The sequence below is a fragment of the Rhipicephalus microplus genome, chromosome 7, assembly GCF_043290135.1.
Source record: "Rhipicephalus microplus isolate Deutch F79 chromosome 7, USDA_Rmic, whole genome shotgun sequence".
Taxonomy (NCBI): domain Eukaryota; kingdom Metazoa; phylum Arthropoda; class Arachnida; order Ixodida; family Ixodidae; genus Rhipicephalus; species Rhipicephalus microplus.
Window position 1 is genome coordinate 105,298,955 of NC_134706.1, and position 12,986 is coordinate 105,311,940.

The 12,986-nt window shown below is 45.9% G+C and overlaps 1 protein-coding gene across 1 annotated transcript in view; it reads right to left on the reverse strand.

The window, feature by feature from the left end:
• Positions 1 to 12,986, reverse strand: part of LOC119186547 (cardioacceleratory peptide receptor-like) — a 289,051-nt gene that overhangs the window by 91,159 nt on the left and 184,906 nt on the right. The window lies entirely within an intron of this gene.

A 12,986-nucleotide genomic window follows, 5' to 3' on the forward strand; every position in this document is an offset into this window, starting at 1 on the left:
AACGGAGCAGGAGGTTTCGGTTCGCACCGCGGAGCAATAAAGAGTGGTTTGATGTGGCGCTCTTTGCTTTGGGCAGTATATTTTTTTTACAGCAATAGCTGCGATGAGATCACAACGCTGGTCACACGCAGCTGTCCGTCACCGCCGCCGCCACGGCCACCAGAGTCCGTAATCAGTGACACAGTAGAGCTGAAACCCGGGTCCGCTGGGTGCCCTCCCAGTATACTACCTCAGCTACGCTGGTGCGTGCGACTAGCTGGCAAACTTGCTTTAAGCAGGCTTGATGTCGATAAAGCGTTCATACGACTTCTAAAGCACTTTAAAGCAGCTAAAGAGCCACCAGTAGTTGCACAATGGGAATAGCGTAAAGAGTGGGCCCTCCAACGCTCCAACCCAATACAAAAGCTTGATCTTGTTCCCCTATTACTGTGGCGCATATGGACTTCAGCCATAATTCATCATCGTCGACAGCCACTGCATGATCGATTGGCACAAAATTCTTTGCAAGTGTTTAGCGGAAACCAGGCTTCTCAGGATAATAACGAAAAATAGCTTAGCGAGTGCTAGATTACTACCCCAAAATGTTTATTAATTATGCTTTAGTGGTGGTTTTGGGACGTTAAACCCCACATATTTATCAATCAATGCTTTAGTGGGTATCAAGCAAGTGTGCTGGCAGTAGTTACCCAATGATTGTTTTGAAAAGGCTCTGAAAGACCGCTTTTTTAGCTTTCACTGTGACTGTGCTGCGCTTTCCACGCAGGCTTGCTGTTTTTTTTTCAATGATGTAGTACGTTTGCTTTACCATTTTGTTTGCATAGCAAAATGCATCTGCCATCTGTTAAGCACTTTCTAATTACCCATCGTTGTGGCCTAGTGTTTATGGCGTCCGATGGCTGACGTGGTCGTGGCATCAAATCTCAGCTGCGGGGGCTGCATTTTGAATGGAAGCGAAAAGGCTTGAAGTCTGAGTACTTAGATTTTCATGCACAACAAAGAAGCTCAGGTTGATGACATTTGAAGAGCCCCTCGCTACGACGACTTTAGTAATAACGTGATGCCCCGTCGCGGGTGCCTACTGGCTGAGGTACCCGGCTGTTGACCCACAGGTTGCGAGATTGAGTCCTGGCCACAGCGGCTGCATTTTCGATGGAGGCGGAAATGCTATAGGCCCATGTGCTCAGATACGAGTGCACGTTAAGAAACCCGAGGTTGCCAAAACTTCCGGATTCCTCCACTACGGCGTCTTTCATAATGATATGGTGGTTTTGGAACGTTAAACAGATCCCAAAAGCGATGAGCTTCTTGTTGGCTTCCCGAAATTTAGCGCCTTCCTCGCTGCAGGCTCTCCACTCCACGTCGACTGCGCCAGTCATTTTCCTTTCCGCTCAACTAGCTTCTACACTAACTAAAGAGGGAAAATGTTTGAGGTTCGAAATGGGTCCCCTCGATGACTCAAGTGCACGGTAGCAGCGCGAAGGAAGACCCGTAGACTAGTGAATGGACGCTCTATTGCAGCCTCAGGCGTTTGCCGGAGTCCAAGCCCGAACGAACCTCCGCTCGTGAACCATATGAACGAAGAAGTCTCCTTTTTTTCCCGTGCGCGGCTCTTCCGCGTTCGCTTTTGTCGGAACCAATCAGCGTCGCTAGCTGTAGCACTCGCATTAGTTCACTACACACAACACGCCGCTAATTGTTACCCAATACTAACTGATGCCACGACAACTGACATGTGCTGAGGTGTTCCCGGCCTCCGTACTCACAAAAAATTTGGCAGGTCCCACGTACCTGGGAATCGACGTTATGCGAAGCATGTGGAGGGAAGGTGACCGTGTTGAAGTTTTTTTTATTAAGCGACACGTCGTGAATTGACGCTAAATAAATGTACAAATGTTGCACGCACAGACATAGTTGACGGCTCACAGATGTTTATGAAACCAGCTATTCGCACTTGCGCAACGATGCCAACTGGAACATGCGTATTAGCAGCACCAGAAGCTGATTTGAAGCGCTGATGCTCGCGAAGATGTTGGCCCTAGGCACTGCTACATAAATAGAATTCAGCGCATGGCAATTAACAACAATTGACATTAACCTGACGTGACGGCTCTATTAAAGGAGTACACATGTATTGTTTATAAAATTTGCTAGTTAGCACTGCAACCATTATTGACGTTTCCCCAAGATTAGCGTCTTTTTGAAAAGTAGTTCCGAGACCTGGCGTAGCTCTGTGGCAGAATGCCTAATTGCCAAGCAGAATGCTTGGGTTCGATTCCTGCTGGGACCCTTATATTTATTCTTTGCGTTCGTCAGGTCGACGCTACCTTTGTCAAGTATATTTCCTAACGTGCGCGCGTTAAAATTGCCCATGTGTGTTCTCGTCGTTCCTCGGTAGATACTGTCCGCGGTAGATACCTGTGGTACACACACGCATATCAGTGGCACATACACGCTTGTGGGTATGTGCCACTGTTTAGCGGGAAATGTTTGACGACGTACACGACTGAAATATGACATTATTCATGTCTTGACGAGTGCGTCAAGTTCGTGAAATCATCTTACACTCACGTGCTAACTTTGGTTCACGCCAAGCTAAGGGGGTGACCACAAAAGCACCCAAACGTGAGCGGCTAGATAGATAGAAACGCTCAAAGTCGGCGAAGTTCGTAAAGGAAAGCTTCACATTTAAAATGAATTGCATTCGGAAATAGCTGCGTATTCACTTAAACATTGGGCCGCCCACTCCAATCTCTTCTAGTGCGGCAAGGAAGGGTTCATGAGTAACGTTATTATAGGCTCCTGTGGCGTCAAGGAACAAAAAGGCGCAAAGACGTTTCTGCCCTTTCTCATGTTGAACGAACGTGATTAGGTCGACGACGCTATCAATCGTTTATCGACCACGTCGAAAGCCAGCCATGGCATTTGGGTCGATCTCATGATACTCCAAGTAGCACTATAGGCGGCCGAGGATCATTCACTCCTAGTTGCGTGGAGAGGCTACGAGAGCCAAAAGTCGTAGTCGGCTAGATAGATAGATAGATAGATAGATAGATAGATAGATAGATAGATAGATAGATAGATAGATAGATAGATAGATAGATAGATAGATAGATAGATAGATAGATAGATAGATAGATAGATAGATGTGCTCAATATTGCTGAAGTTCATTCAGAAATTCTTCGCATTTAAAAACGCGGAGCATTACTTCAGCACCTAGTGACCCCTTCACGCCTTCTTCGAAAACCTTTTTGGAAAACCTCTGGGAATTTCTTAGAGATTAACAGTTAGCACAGAAGACTTTGTTGTAAAATATTGCTTCAATATGAAATCCAGGATAATTATTTTTGACGCTCAAACTTTAACTCGACTCTACAAAGCGGACGAGCAGCAAATTTTCTCGCGCACATTCCATACAAAGGTGGGCTTATGTGAAGTTACGCAGTTGCGGACTACCCAAAAATGGCAGCATATCCACGGAGTGAATGATGGAGAGTGGGGCAAAGAATTCGTCCCTCCATTCGTTCTTGCTTCCTTCCGTTCATGCGTCCGTCAGTGTGACCGTCCATGCGTCCGTCAGTGTGACCGTTCATGCGTGCTTCTGTTCGTGCGTCCGTCCCTGCGTTCGTCCATGCAGCCGCCCCTGCGTCCGTTCATGCGTCCATCCATGCATCTGTCTATGTGTCCGTTCGTCCATCTATTCAACACTCCAAGTACCACCATCTCGCATCTTTTCATCATATATTCCCCTTATGGAAGCACCGCCATCCAATGGACATTCCAAGGACTAAACGAGAGGTGGCACACGCACATTTTCCTATGGCTTGCGCTTCGGGTCCACTTCCCACCTTTAACCTCCTCGAGTTCATGGTATATACTAGTTCACTGTATTCATGGCACTGCGGCCGAACGCTCGCTAAACCTTTTGAATACCAAGGAGGTTACGCCCAGCGAGTATGACGTCGCAAACTTTTTCAGCCAGATAGTGCTCAGTGTACATGCCAATGGCTGCTAATGGGAAATGAGAGGCGGAGAATTCGGCTTTTACTTTCTTACGGCTTGCGCTTTGTATTTACTTCCCATTTTTAACCACCTCGAGTTCATTCATGGTATATACAAGTTGATTGTATTCATGGCACTGCGGCTGAACGCTCGCTAAATCTTTCTAAAGCTAAGGAGGTTACACCCAGCGAGTATAACGTAGCAACCCTTTCTTGTCAGATAGTGCTCAATGTACATGCCAATGGCTGCTAATGGTGATCGCAGCCTGTGCGTTAACTAAAAGCCGAATGCTCTTGTCTCTCATTCCCCATTAGCAGCCATTGACATGTACATTGAGCACTATTTTTTATTGTTTAACAACGCACAGAAGAAGGCTCTCACCGGCACTACCTTAGAGGTCAAAATGTTATACTTGTTACATACTACGGGGGACGAACAGGTGCCGCTATAAGGAGCTTCGCCCCTAAAACTAGCCCAACTCCACCTCCTGTGTTATTTCAGGGCTGGAGTCATGCAAAAGACTAAGACCTGATTTTTCAGTTAGTACCACTGTGAATTCTACTGAAGAGACTGTTTTTTTACTAACACGCTCTGTGGAGAATAACTGAACGAAAGTTAATCACAGCGGTAACAACCCCATAATGGAACTAATTACAGGTGATCACCATTAGAATCCACGCTTAAGTGAAATCCACGCAGTGTGTCAAAAAATTGGTCACAACCAAACCAGTTCCGGTGGATTTCATTTTTTTATTGATATGATATATAAGGAGATGTTGGCGCACCATTATGGCGCCGGCTACTCCTTAGCCGTTCATTGAAACTTGAACACGTATCTTGAAGCAAAACATACAAAGCAGTGCATGGAAAATAGAAAACTTGGGCACAGATATGCAAAGACACACTTATACGCACATATCACAATGGTAAGTAAATGTTCGAAAGTCAATGTAAAAAGTCTCTGGAAATCTCCCTCGTTAATATTTGGTCCACCAGCACAAAACAGCAAAGCACACGTCTGGTCCTTTTAAAGATGCATTCGCTCGTATGTACATAATAGTCGACACGTCATTCATTTCACAACACACACGTGATGGGTGTCACATGATACTGTACATAATAAGTATATGTGTTACAATGAAATTTTCTTCTTTGTTAATACTTGTCAGCAATCCCGCTGTCTTGTAAAAAACGTGTTAATGCTTTTAAAGCGTGGGATTGTAAAACTCCACTTGGCCACGGGCCCAAGAGTTTTTTCATGCTAAATGGTCTGCGGTTCAATGCGAACAGTTTGGACTTAGGACGACGTCTCGGCGTGTCATGATGTGGACAGTCTATGGGAAGGTGACAGACGTCTTCATCTATAAATCCACATTCGCATTCGGGAGTTTCAGCTCTGCCGATTCTGTGCAAAAAATGTTTTCTGTATGCGGTGCCTAGCCGCAATCGGTGAATTATTTTCCATCCTTCTATCTAATGCCAGCGTAATTTTGAATTCAATAAATGGATCGATGTGATATAAATCGCACCTCTTTGTACTTTGGTCAAACCAAGCAGTTTTGCTCATTCTGAAAGTTGTATTCTTTTAATACTACGCAACTCATTTTTCGAAATTTGTAAAGAAACAGTAACGTCTTTACGATGTGCTTGTCGGGCTGCTTCATCGGCAGCTGTGTTTCCAGGATTGTTGCAGTGGCCAGGTATCACTGGAATTTGATCTCATGTTGCGCCTTATTTGCTTTGGTGAGCTCCTTCAGCGCTTCGTATGTCATACTATCACTTATTACTGTCCTGTTTGTACTAGAGAGTGATCTTAATGCGGCCTTTGAGTCACTGAAAAGTACCCATTTTCTAGCGTCTGCTACCGAGTTTTTAAACTTTAGAGCATACAGAATAGCGAAAAGCTCAGTTGTAGTAGATACGTCATGCGACATAAATTAAACGATTCCTGATTATTGAGCTGTGGTACGACAAATATCGATGTTGAAGACGTTGTAGTACTTGAGCCATCTGTGTAAATATGTATGTACCCTGGATACCGAATTTGTATCTGATAAAGCGCTAGTTGTTGAGCAGCTTGGATGAACATGTCTCTCTTTCTGATAATGCCATCCACTGAAAATTCAATGCTTGGTATTACCAGCAGCCATGGACGATAGTCCATTTCAGAGCTCCAAAATTCATTTCTGGGTAATATAGGTACATTACTCTGTACATCGTTATGAGCATTGCTTTTATCTCTTAGTGAAACCTCCAGTGCCAATGGGTGGTCCTTGTGTTGCGTCTGTAAGCGAAAAAAATGGCGGCATGCTTCAATTGTTCTCATGACTGGAAAGGGTGGTTGTCGAGTCTCTGCTATGACAAGGCTGCTGGAAGTCGCTCGTGGAACACCTATGCAGACGCGCAGTCCCCTAGCTAATGGTCTTTTTAGTCGCTCCTCTGAAGTGCGGGAAGGCCGTGTAACACTGCTGCAGAATGTGCAACTTTATGTCGTAATAAAGCATTGTGAACAGCGAGCATGGATGATACAGATCCGCCCCATGATGTCCCAGCGATTCTGTGGAGTATGTTCACTAGCGTATTCACCTCGTTTTCGAGTTTTTTCATGTGAGGTGCCCATGATAGCTGCCTATCATGTATTACTCCGAGAAACCGATGCTGTGTCACAATCATTAGTGGTTCTTCTTCTAAATTGAGATTAAAGTTCTTTAGCTTCTTACGGGTGAAGGGCAATACAGCTGTCTTTGCGTGCGATAAAATCATTCCTCTTTCTTTTAAAAAGTTGTTAATAATATTTATTCCGTCTTGCAATGCAATCTGAATTAACCGTGTGTTCGTGCCAGATGACCAAATGCACACATCATCTGCATATAGGAAGTATTTCAATCTGGAAGGCAGTCCTTTAGCTAAAGCAGCCATAACACAGTTGAAAAGAAGAGGGCTGAGTACGCTTCCTTGTGGCACTCCCTCTCTGACGTCAAGTTCTGCACTTTTTTCTTCGCTCGTCTGAATGAATATTTTACGACCTGATAAAAATTTGGATACCAACCGCAAAGACCTGCCGGACAGTCCGAGTTCCAGCATACTCAGGAGAACATGAGTGTGACTGACTGTGTCAAATGCCCTTTTGATGTCCAAGAACACTGCGACCGTCAAACTACCACAGGTGCGTTCATGCTCCACATACGTTATTAAGTCCAGTATTGCATCCATTGTGCATCTCTGTTTCCTAAAACCTGTCAAGTAGTTGGAGAATACACCAGTTCTGTTGCACCACCATTGAACTCGCGCATCAATCATTTTTTACATTACCTTACGTAGACAGCTTGTCAGACTGATTGGACGGAAGGATTCAAGGTTCAAAAGCGTCTTAGCCAGTTTTGAGATCGGAATGATGCGAGCGGACTTCCAAGACTCGGGTACAATTTCTTGCGTCCGTAGATTATTGTAAATATCTAAGAGAATAGTTGTGCCTGTGGGCCCAAGGCTCTTTAGCATATTGTACGTAATACCGTCCGATCCAGAGGCCAATTTTTGACAACATGATGCTATAGCACAATGCAGCTTCCTTAACGTAAATACAGGGTCTAGTTGAGGAAGCTGGGCTCAAAAGCAAGCATTAATTTTCTGGCTGGCTAACGCGACAGAATTATCAAATAAGGCACATTGTGATGCGGCGGGCCTACTGATAAGTTGACGAAATGCATCTGCTACCACAGCTTCCGGTTTGTCCAAGGCTACAGCAAGAGCACGAAATGGGAAGCTCTGTAATACAGGGCCACTATGTGCTCGAATTACAAGCCAAATTCTTTGAACAGATGTGTGGGGAGAGAGCGTGCCACAGAAATCACGACAGCGTCGTTTACCTAAATTTTCTAGCCGTCTGCGCAATATGCTGTGAATTTTTTGTGCATTTTTTATGCTTCTAAACTTCCACTGCGTCGATATGCCCTTTCTAAACGTCGTCTGATGGCTCTTAGATGTTCATACTCCCCATCGACTGCAGCATAGTTTTTTGGAATCGGGACTTTCTTTGTACATTTATTCGCATTATCTCGCGGAAATTCTGTAAAGCTTTCAACTGTCGTGAGTTCACTATTTTGGTTTGTTAGGTGGTACCGAAAAGCTTTCCAGTTTGTCAGTTTGCTGTAGCGTCTGGTGTCGCCTTTTCTCAAGTAGGGGTGATTTATTAGAATGAAAACGGTCACTTCCACGTGTTCCTACATCCGTTGTCCATACCACACCACTCACTAGATCTTGGGAACACAAGGTTACATCGATGCAACTAGAGTAATTATGCCCTCGGAGAAAAGTTGGGGAGCCGTCATTTAAAATTGTCAAATTGCATTTGTCTGCGGCACACTCAACAATGTTCCCACGTGCATCACATCGATTTCTACCCCAGATTATGTTGTGCGCATTAAAGTCTCCGCATATAAACGTATATGAATTAGAAATGTTGAAGATATTTGTTAGCTCTTCCACCGAAATGCGGCTTGAAGGTTGTAGGTAAAAATTGATCCTTGTTACGCACTGCTCACCAAAGGATACTTTGCAAGCGACGAATTCCGGGAAGTCCGAATCACTTGAGTGAACTTGATGAGAAGGTAGGTCCTTTCTGACGCACAATTGCACTCTGCTAGGACCACTTCGACGAGATGACTTATATATCACGTAGTTGGAGAGGTGGAAATCATCATTTATTCCTGCCTCTTGGATGCTAAGTATTGGAAAATTATACTGCAGAAGGAGTTTACGGAAGTCAGCACACTTCCTTCGAAGACCATTGGCATTCCACTGGTATATGGAGACATCTTTGTAGCGCTTATTCATATGTTACTTGTCGCAGGTTTGACCCGGACGGTTGACACAGTAGTGCTTCCAGAGGCAGCAGGGCTTTTACTTCTGGCAGGTTGTTTGCTTCTGGTAGAGCAGACATGATTGCCTTAAGTGCTGCGAAAAGCATTGGCAGAATCAATTGCATGACTAATGCAGAGGCACTGTCTTCATTGAATGGTTGATTTTCTGAGGGCTGTTGAGAATGACGTGACGTTTCGATGTTGTAGTTGGGGCGAACACTGGCACTGTCGGTTTTGCTACTTTCCGGCAGAGGTCGCGTGGGCGTTCGCAGCTTTGACGCGCAGGATTGGTTACTTGAAGGTACTTCTCGTGAGTGGTCTCTCGGGTGTGCTCTTAGCGGCTCTCTTGGCGGCTCTCTTGGCGGTTCTCTTGGCGTGCTTGTCGGCTGTTGTTGTGGTGGCCGCTGAGGTAGATCACGTACAGGATGAACAATCTCAAGGTTTGGAGATGGTTCATTGGGGCGCGGTTTTCTTCCATGTATGAGCTCACGCTGACGCCTTTTCGCAGCAGCTTTACTTTGCGGGCAGCCTGAATATGAGGAAGCGTGATTACCTGCACAGTTTGCACACTCAGGCTGACGAACAGACTTGCACTCCTTATGATGGTGTCCTTCTGAGCAGATCTTACACCGGCGTGTGTTGCGGCAACTTTTCGCCTGGTGTCCGAATCGCTGGCAGTTATAGCACCGACGTGCTGGACCAAGATATTCTTCCACAGGGTGACTGGCGAATCCTAAGTATATTCTTCCTGGAATCGGGCGGTCATCTCGTAAAGTCAGAATCACTGAGTTAAGTGGACGCGACGTTACTCCTCCATATTCCTGGCGGTAGTATTTTATTTGCCGTCGCGCCGATATAACCCCTGCATCTCTCAAGTAATCTAGGAGTTGTTCGTCTGAATACTGCAGAGGAACATGTTTTACTTTCCCAACGTTCCGAGAGTATGACTCTGGGATAAAAGGCTTAATTAACTTCCAGGCCACCTACATTTGAGAGCATCAGAAGACGCTTGGCTGAACTTAAGGAAGCAACGCTGACACTGAAGCTTCCATCTCTGGTCGTTCTGAATGACTGCACTTTTTCTTTAGCAGCGGAAACTACTTTAGCTGACACTCGATTGGGGTTCACTTTCCAGAAGCTAGCACCTTCAGCTGTTGGACGAAAGACGACTGGGATACCCTCTGCTCGTTTCTTTTTATTAGTAACCAACGTAAATGGTTCATCTTCGCCTATGTCTTCTTCATCACCTAGGTAATAAGTTGACGTTTTATCGTCGAGAGGATTCTCTTCTAAGTGAAGCTTCTTGCTCTCAGCTTCATCGTCTTCAATTGCTGCTGTGCTCGCTGGAGCCATTTCGCGGTTGTGAATTTGCAAACATGCCGGCTTTACGATGCTTGGGCGCACCTGTAAGCTCCCAGGCTTTTCATTGTGTCCTGCAGTATCACTCATGTGGTTTAACGCACTTGGATGAGCATAAGGCTCGTGGCAATGGCTACCAACCACCGTAGTGGTCGCGTACTAGCCAAGTCTTTGATAAAGGAACCTCGTACTTGTAGGGCGCCGAGCCCTCGATGTCTTCACGCGACGTCTTGTTGGCACACCGCGAAGAAATGGATGTTAGCGTACTAGTCCAAGAAAAGTGCAGAAATTGAACAATGCACAGAAACAGCGACTGAACACATTCATTATCCTCACCTGGTGAAAATTTTTGAGCTTACGCAAAGATGCACTTCGATGATGTTAACTGAGACTTTCATTTTCCGTTTATCTTCAATGTACCACACTCTTGCTCTTACCAATTGAATAAATTTTCACATATCTTGTTCTCTTTATATCCCCTCAAAAACACCAGGTAACCACTGCACATTCATCTTCACTATTATCTCTAATATGGAATGAATATTACAATACCTGGGACGCTCTCTGCGTGCCGCTTTGTGGCGATGGCTGCGGTGACTTCTAAAGGTCCACGTGGTCAAATGTCGGCGCCCTCAAGCCCTCGTGTGGCTCAAGGCTCATGGTCAGCACCAGCGACGGCTCAAGAGATGCTCCTGCTCTCGTGCCCATGGACGAAAAGCCGACTGCTGGCCCGTCTGGCTACAGCTCAACATTCGTAAGCTCCGCAAGGAAACGAGGCTCTTGGTGAAGCTTCAGTGAAGACACAGACATTTACTCAGTCGACGGCGACAACTCATCAGATGGCAGCTTCGTGTCTGTGAGGAGTCGGAAGGCCAAAAGGAGGCTCAATCAAGACGTCTTCACCAGCAAGCTCGTCAACCGTGAAGGCAAGGAGTGAACGCTGGCCGCATACCATTCTCTTCATGCCCGTGGAGCCTTCCGTAAGCTTTCGCAAATGGAACAGACAAGCTATCTCTACTGTTCTTGAGGAAATCGCACGGAATGAAATCAAAGAGGTCCGACACACTTAAGAACGTTTTAGCTGTTGACACAACACAGGCAGACACGCTGGAGAAGCTTCGAATGGTGACAAAATTTGGAGATGTCAAAGTACGAGCGGTCGTACCGATGACGGGGACCTGCACAGCAGGTGTCATTTACGAAATTGACTTGACAATCGCAAACACGAATCTACCCATTCTGATAAAACCAGCGTACGAAGGAGTGGTCATTAAGCATATAAGCCGCCTCGGGAACAGCAGCTGCGTTAAGATAGTCTTTAAGGGCAGCTCAATCTCTACGCACGTCAAGGTGGGCCATTTCCAGCATGTGGTACGGCAGTTTGTCCCAAAGCCACTTCAGTGCTACAAGTGTTTCAAGATCGGCCATGTTAAGGGCGTCTGTGCGAACTCTATCGTATGGCCCCGGTGCGCGGAGTTGCACATGGTAGACAGCTGTTGTGCAACAACTTATAGGTGTGGCAATTGTCGAGGTACGCATGAAGTCACGTCTAAGGAATGCCCAAGACTCAAGAAAAAAATGAGTATCCTGAAAGAGATGGTTAGGGATAACTCCACCCATAGTAAAGCTTCACAGAAAATCTGGTGTCGACGTCGCCACCGACGGAAGCGCTCCAGTCATGGTGATATTCATGAACCACTTAAGTCTACAACACATCAACATCTAGTAGAAAGCCAGAGAGTACAAGAATACTTCCACCGGCAAAGCCTCTCTCCCCTGAAGACTGGCCGGTGCTTGCGAACGCATGGCCTTCTGGGCAGCCTTCCCGCTTTCTGCTCCCAGTGAAAGCCAATGCTGCTGTTAACGAAGCTCCAACAGCAGATCATCAAATTATTCCTATGCTGCACTCGATCTATTGTGAGTGTAATCAGAAGCCTTCTGACAAGCATCGATTCGTCAACTGCTAGGAGTGGCCTACAGGTGCTGGACGCGTCGAGCCCGGTCCTTGCAAGCCTCCAGTAAAGCCTTGGCCAACAATCACAAGTCGTTCTGGCAGGAGGTCAGAGAATCGTCGATTTTTCAGTGGAACCGAAGAGGTCTGAGATCTCGCATATCAGATTTTCGCCAGTTCAGTCATCTGTACCGATTTCTTGTCATGATTATACGTGAACGGAAATTGTGGCACCCAATCAGACTACCCGGCTACGAGTCATTTTTCTCCTCAAGTGACATCGAAGGTAGCAAGATTGTTGTATTTATTCGCTGGGAGCTTACTTACGTCGTCCAGCCAGTGCAGCCTCACGACGGCAATCAGTATGTGTGCTTGTCTGTTAAAAAAGGAAATGTGACATTCCCACTTCTGGGTGTGTATACATGCCCGTCAAGTCAATTCGACGCCAACAAACTAGACGGCATATTAAGGGCACATCCGGGTCCTTGGGTTATCCCCGGGGATTTCAATGCGCATCATCCTATATGGGGAAGCTCAAGGCTTAATTCAACGGGACGACGTCTAGCATCATTGATTTCCAGCCATGGTTTCGTCCTTCTGAATGACGCCAGTCTTATGTTTTCGCGAGGCACTACATATAGCAGCTGCCTTGATTTGTCCTTTGTTTCACGCCGACTTTCTACACGGGTAAAGTGGTTTTTGGACATTAAAACACTCGGAAATAACCACATCCCCACTTACCTGAAGATTAAAGGTATTTCGAATGCGCACTCCTTTACCACAACACTAAGAATAGATTGAGCTGTATTCAAAACCC